Consider the following 6,451-nt stretch of genomic DNA (forward strand, 5'->3'; position numbering starts at 1 on the left):
TAAGATCATTGTCTTGAGTCTTTTCTGACTCATTTTCAGTCGGATTCGTCAAAAGGGCACCGTGCAGTACGTGAAAATTAAAATAAAAACAAATTTTTGATTCCACTTGGCGGCACTGTGTGTATAACAAAATAATAACATTACGATGTCTTCAGGTCGGGACGTTTTATTTACAGGTGAAGGTTTGGATTTTTAGGAGCATGTGCAGGGGAGTTATTAAGCATTCATTTATTTGTATTAGGTTCATTTTGTCTTCTTATTATTGATATTTGACTGATTCATTAAAAGCAGACAATTATGTTTTAGGTTAATTTTTTACCTGACATGTTTCGGCGAGTCTTTCGCCTTCTTCAGAGTGTCGCATGATGGTGTCTTGAGCTGATGTTCCATGAGGGTGTGACTTACCTGTCAAAAAAATGAAAAAAAATCAGAGCAGTAAAAGAACAAGCACAACATGAACATTACAAATCAGCAATCACTGACCACTGCAAAAGGGAAAACCACATCATGGACCGGGAGAAGGGCAGGGTCATCCGCACCGAAGAGAACAAACAACAGCGCTGGATCAGAGAGGCCATTGAGATCTGCAAGCGAGGCATAAAAACCATGAACAGAGACAAGGGAGCCTTCATCCTCTCTACCACCTGGAGCAGCATTTTGGCGGAGTGAACGGACAGCGGGGGGCGTGACTTGCCTTCATTCTTGTGACAGGTAAGTCACGCCCTCATGGAACATCAGCTGATAAAGACGGGTCACAAGACACCATCATGTGACACTCTGAAGAAGGCGAAAGACTTTCGTATTGTGACATCCTCAAGGCCTAAACACTCATCCGAGCAAATGTAAGGTAGATTTTGTTAACCTGCCCGGAGAAAAAAATCAACGAAAATAATTTGTATTTGTTTTAACCAGTTGGTGGCGCGACCACTGCGATCAAAAATAAGTTGGCAGCCGTCTTCAGGGCCTGAATATCCTCAAATGTGAAAAATTTCGAGAAGATGGATCATCTGAATCATTTTGCAGGAACTTTTGTTGCCACGGAGAATAATCAGACTCTGCGGCACCGTAATAGCCACGCCCTTCGAAGGAAAGTCACAAAAATAGGGATAGAGTAAGATCAATGTCTTGAGTCTTTTCTAGCCAATTTTCAATCAGATTCGTTAAAAGGGCACCGTGCAGTACGTCAAAATGTAAAAAATGATATTGATTGGCGCAAGGTGTATAACTGAATATAAACATATAGATGTCTTCAGGTACAGACTCTTTATGTACATGTGAAGTTTTGGATTTTTAGCAGCATGTGCAGGAGAGTTATTAAGCATTTTGTCCATTGCGGCGAAGGAAATCTTAAGTGAAAACTTTGATGCCCTGCCCCCGTCATATAGTATTTCGGAAACAAAAAATTTTAGCCCCAGTGTTTGTGCCAGGTCTTCAGATGCTACAGACAGAATTTTAAGGCAATCAGATGAAGCCTTTAGATCAGGGTGCAAAAGAATGACCCCTGTAAACATGCAAAAAAGGGCAAAAGTCGGACTTTCAAAAATTCATAACTCAATTCCTGTTCATATTAGACGTTAAAATATCAAATTTTTCGTCATGCCCGATGAGACTGCCAAGTTTGGTGAGTTTTTGTGCATGTTTCGGGGGTCAAAAATGCGATCGAACAATCGGAAAAATAATAATAATAATAATTTCTACAAAAACAATAGGGACTTCGCAGCGGTCGCTGCTCAGGCCCTAATAATAATAATAATAATAATAATAAAAGTAATAATATTTTCTACAAAAACAATAGGGACCTCGCCGCGGTCGCTGCTCGGGCCCCAATAATAATTTCTACACAAAGTCCATTGTGGTGACCCGCCCCCTTTTAAGTAAATTCAAAATGGCCGACTTCCTGTAAAACCTAGCTCATTGCTCCAAGAGACTTTTTTGTAGGTCTTGGTCTTATACATACAGTGAACCCTCGCTACTTCGCGGTTCACCTTTCGCGGGTTCAGTGCTTCGCGGGTCTAAAAAATATTCGGGGGCATTGTAGTTTCGCCGAGCGGCACGACGGGGCGCTGGAGCGGTTAGACGGCCGGCGTGCGCCGAAGAAGAGCGTGGGCGAAGAGGAGAGTGGACGAAGAAGAGCACGTTCCCCCGGACACGATCGGTGGCGACGTTTCGCGCGGTTCGGACCGTACCCGAGCTCCGGCCGGCGTGCGTGGCAGTTAAGCCGTAGAGGAGCACCTTCCCCGGGCACGGGCGGTTCCAAGCGGCCCCTAAATTTAACCGAATGGAAGCTCCGGAGGAGGAGGGCATGCTCGCGTCACAGTAAGCCGAAGAGGAGCACCTTCCCCGGGCACGGGCGGTGCCAAGCGGCCCCTAAGTTTAACCGAATGGAATCTCCGGGGGAGGAGGACGGGCGTGTGTCACAGTTAAGCCAAATTGGAGCACCTCTTCTGCCCGGGCACGAGCGGAGCGCGAGGCTGTCAGTTATGAATGAATAAATGAATAAATAAATAAAGAATGCCACCTTTCATTTCACAGGGCACACCGGACGGCGTACCAGCAGGTAAAAGTCGGAGTAATTAAATAAATACAAAAAGAATGGCTGGGGAATAAAAAAATAATACGTTTTAATAATAATTTGGTTTTTTTGTTATAACATGAATTTCACTCTCTCTCTCCCCGTATATATATATATATATATATATATATATATATATATATATATATATATATATATATATATATATATATATATATATATATATATATATATATATATATATATTTATATATTTATTGTATATATTGTATATTTTTTTTAAGCATTTTTTAAGGTGCGCCGCTACTTCGCGGATTTTCAGTTTTCGCGGGTGGTCTCGGTCCCCATTAACCGCGATAACCGAGGGTTCACTGTACTCCATAAAATTTACAAAAAGCGAGGTGAAACACTCAACCAGAGCTGCTTTTTTTAACATTTCTCGAGGGCCATGGCGAGCCATTTCAAAAAAGCTGCACAACTAACGTATAAAATATTGATAAATTTGCTCGGCCTGATGTGTGTGTAAAGTTTTACGAGTTGTCGTTCATATTTAGAACCTCATAATCAGCTTTGTTTTATTGCCGAACAGTGCAATGCCACTCCCACAACTTTTCACGAAAAAGGACGAATTTCGTATTGTGACATCCTCATGGCCGAAACAGTCATCCGAGCATATATGAGGGCGACCTTGTTGAGTTGCACGGAGAAAAACATCCAAGAAAATAACTTGTATTAGCTTTTACCAGTTGGTGGCGCTACTACTACGATGTAAAATAAGTTGGTAGATGTCTTCAGGGCTGAAGTATCCTCAAATGTGTACAACTTCGAGAAGATAAGATCATCTGAGTCATGTTGCCGGAGCTTTTGTTGCCACAGAGTACAATCGGACTTTTCAGCACCTTAATAGCCACGCCTTTTGCCAAAACGCCACAAAATTCGGCAGAGAGTAAGATCATTGTCTTGAGTCTTTTCTGACTCATTTTCAGTCGGATTCGTCAAAAGGGCACCGTGCAGTACGTGAAAATTAAAATAAAAACAAATTTTTGATTCCACTTGGCGGCACTGTGTGTATAACAAAATAATAACATTACGATGTCTTCAGGTCGGGACGTTTTATTTACAGGTGAAGGTTTGGATTTTTAGGAGCATGTGCAGGGGAGTTATTAAGCATTCATTTATTTGTATTAGGTTCATTTTGTCTTCTTATTATTGATATGTGACTGATTCATTAAAAGCAGACAATTATGTTTTAGGTTAATTTTTTACCTGACATGTTTCGGCGAGTCTTTCGCCTTCTTCAGAGTGTCGCATGATGGTGTCTTGAGCTGATGTTCCATGAGGGTGTGACTTACCTGTCAAAAAAATGAAAAAAAAATCAGAGCAGTAAAAGAACAAGCACAACATGAACATTACAAATCAGCAATCACTGACCACTGCAAAAGGGAAAACCACATCATGGACCGGGAGAAGGGCAGGGTCATCCGCACCGAAGAGAACAAACAACAGCGCTGGATCAGAGAGGCCATTGAGATCTGCAAGCGAGGCATAAAAACCATGAACAGAGACAAGGGAGCCTTCATCCTCTCTACCACCTGGAGCAGCATTTTGGCGGAGTGAACGGACAGCGGGGGGCGTGACTTGCCTTCATTCTTGTGACAGGTAAGTCACGCCCTCATGGAACATCAGCTGATAAAGACGGGTCACAAGACACCATCATGTGACACTCTGAAGAAGGCGAAAGACTTTCGTATTGTGACATCCTCAAGGCCTAAACACTCATCCGAGCAAATATAAGGTAGATTTTGTTAACCTGCCCGGAGAAAAACATCAACGAAAATAATTTGTATTTGTTTTAACCAGTTGGTGGCGCTACCACTGCGATCAAAAATAAGTTGGCAGCCGTCTTCAGGGCCTGAATATCCTCAAATGTGAAAAATTTCGAGAAGATGGATCATCTGAATCATTTTGCAGGAACTTTTGTTGCCACGGAGAATAATCAGACTCTGCGGCACCGTAATAGCCACGCCCTTCGAAGGAAAGTCACAAAAATAGGGATAGAGTAAGATCAATGTCTTGAGTCTTTTCTAGCCAATTTTCAATCAGATTCGTTAAAAGGGCACCGTGCAGTACGTCAAAATGTAAAAAATGATATTGATTGGCGCAAGGTGTATAACTGAATATAAACATATAGATGTCTTCAGGTACAGACTCTTTATGTACATGTGAAGTTTTGGATTTTTAGCAGCATGTGCAGGAGAGTTATTAAGCATTTTGTCCATTGCGGCGAAGGAAATCTTAAGTGAAAACTTTGATGCCCCGCCCCCGTCATATAGTATTTCGGAAACAAAAAATTTTAGCCCCAGTGTTTGTGCCAGGTCTTCAGATGCTACAGACAGAATTTTAAGGCAATCAGATGAAGCCTTTAGGATCAGGGTGCAAAAGAATGACCCCTGTAAACATGCAAAAAAGGGCAAAAGTCGGACTTTCAAAAATTCATAACTCACTTCCTGTTCATATTAGACGTTAAAATATCAAATTTTTCGCCATGCCCGATGAGACTGCCAAGTTTGGTGAGTTTTTGTGCATGTTTCGGGGGTCAAAAATGCGATCGAACAATCGGAAAAATAATAATAATAATTTCTACAAAAACAATAGGGACTTCGCAGCGGTCGCTGCTCAGGCCCTAATAATAATAATAATAATAATAATAAAAGTAATAATATTTTCTCCAAAAACAATAGGGACCTCGCCGCGGTCGCTGCTCGGGCCCCAATAATAATTTCTACACAAAGTCCATTGTGGTGACCCGCCCCCTTTTAAGTAAATTCAAAATGGCCGACTTCCTGTAAAACCTAGCTCATTGCTCCAAGAGACTTTTTTGTAGGTCTTGGTCTTATACATACAGTGAACCCTCGCTACTTCGCGGTTCACCTTTCGCGGGTTCAGTGCTTCGCGGGTCTAAAAAATATTCGGGCGCATTGTAGTTTCGCCGAGCGGCACGACGGGGCGCTGGAGCGGTTAGACGGCCGGCGTGCGCCGAAGAAGAGCGTGGGCGAAGATGAGAGTGGACGAAGAAGAGCACGTTCCCCCGGACACGATCGGTGGCGACGTTTCGCGCGGTTCGGACCGTACCAGAGCTCCGGCCAGCGTGCGTGGCAGTTAAGCCGTAGAGGAGCACCTTCCCCGGGCACGGGCAGTGCCAAGCGGCCCCTAAGTTTAACCGAATGGAAGCTCCGGAGGAGGAGGGCATGCTCGCGTCACAGTAAGCCGAAGAGGAGCACCTTCCCCGGGCACGGGCGGTGCCAAGCGGCCCCTAAGTTTAACCGAATGGAAGCTCCGGGGGAGGAGGACGGGCGTGTGTCACAGTTAAGCCAAATTGGAGCACCTCTTCTGCCCGGGCACGAGCGGAGCGCGAGGCTGTCAGTTATGAATGTATAAATGAATAAATAAATAAAGAATGCCACCTTTCATTTCACAGGGCACACCGGACGGCGTACCAGCAGGTAAAAGTCGGAGTAATTAAATAAATACAAAAAGAATGGCTGGGGAATAAAAAAATAATACGTTTTAATAATAATTTGTTTTTTTTGTTATAACATGAATTTCACTCTCTCTCTCCCCGTATATATATATATATATATATATATATATATATATATATATATATTATATATTTATTATATATATTGTATATTTTTTTTAAGCATTTTTGAAGGTGCGCCGCTACTTCGCGGATTTTCAGTTTTCGCGGGTGGTCTCGGTCCCCATTAACCGCGATAACCGAGGGTTCACTGTACTCCATAAAATTTACAAAAAGCGAGGTGAAACACTCAACCAGAGCTGCTTTTTTTTAACATTTCTCGAGGGCCATGGCGAGCCATTTCAAAAAAGCTGCACAACTAACGTATAAAATATTGA

The sequence above is a fragment of the Idiotropiscis lumnitzeri genome, unplaced genomic scaffold, assembly GCF_059441095.1.
Source record: "Idiotropiscis lumnitzeri isolate Australia: NSW breed Sydney's pygmy pipehorse unplaced genomic scaffold, RoL_Ilum_1.0 HiC_scaffold_111, whole genome shotgun sequence".
Lineage (NCBI taxonomy): Eukaryota > Metazoa > Chordata > Actinopteri > Syngnathiformes > Syngnathidae > Idiotropiscis > Idiotropiscis lumnitzeri.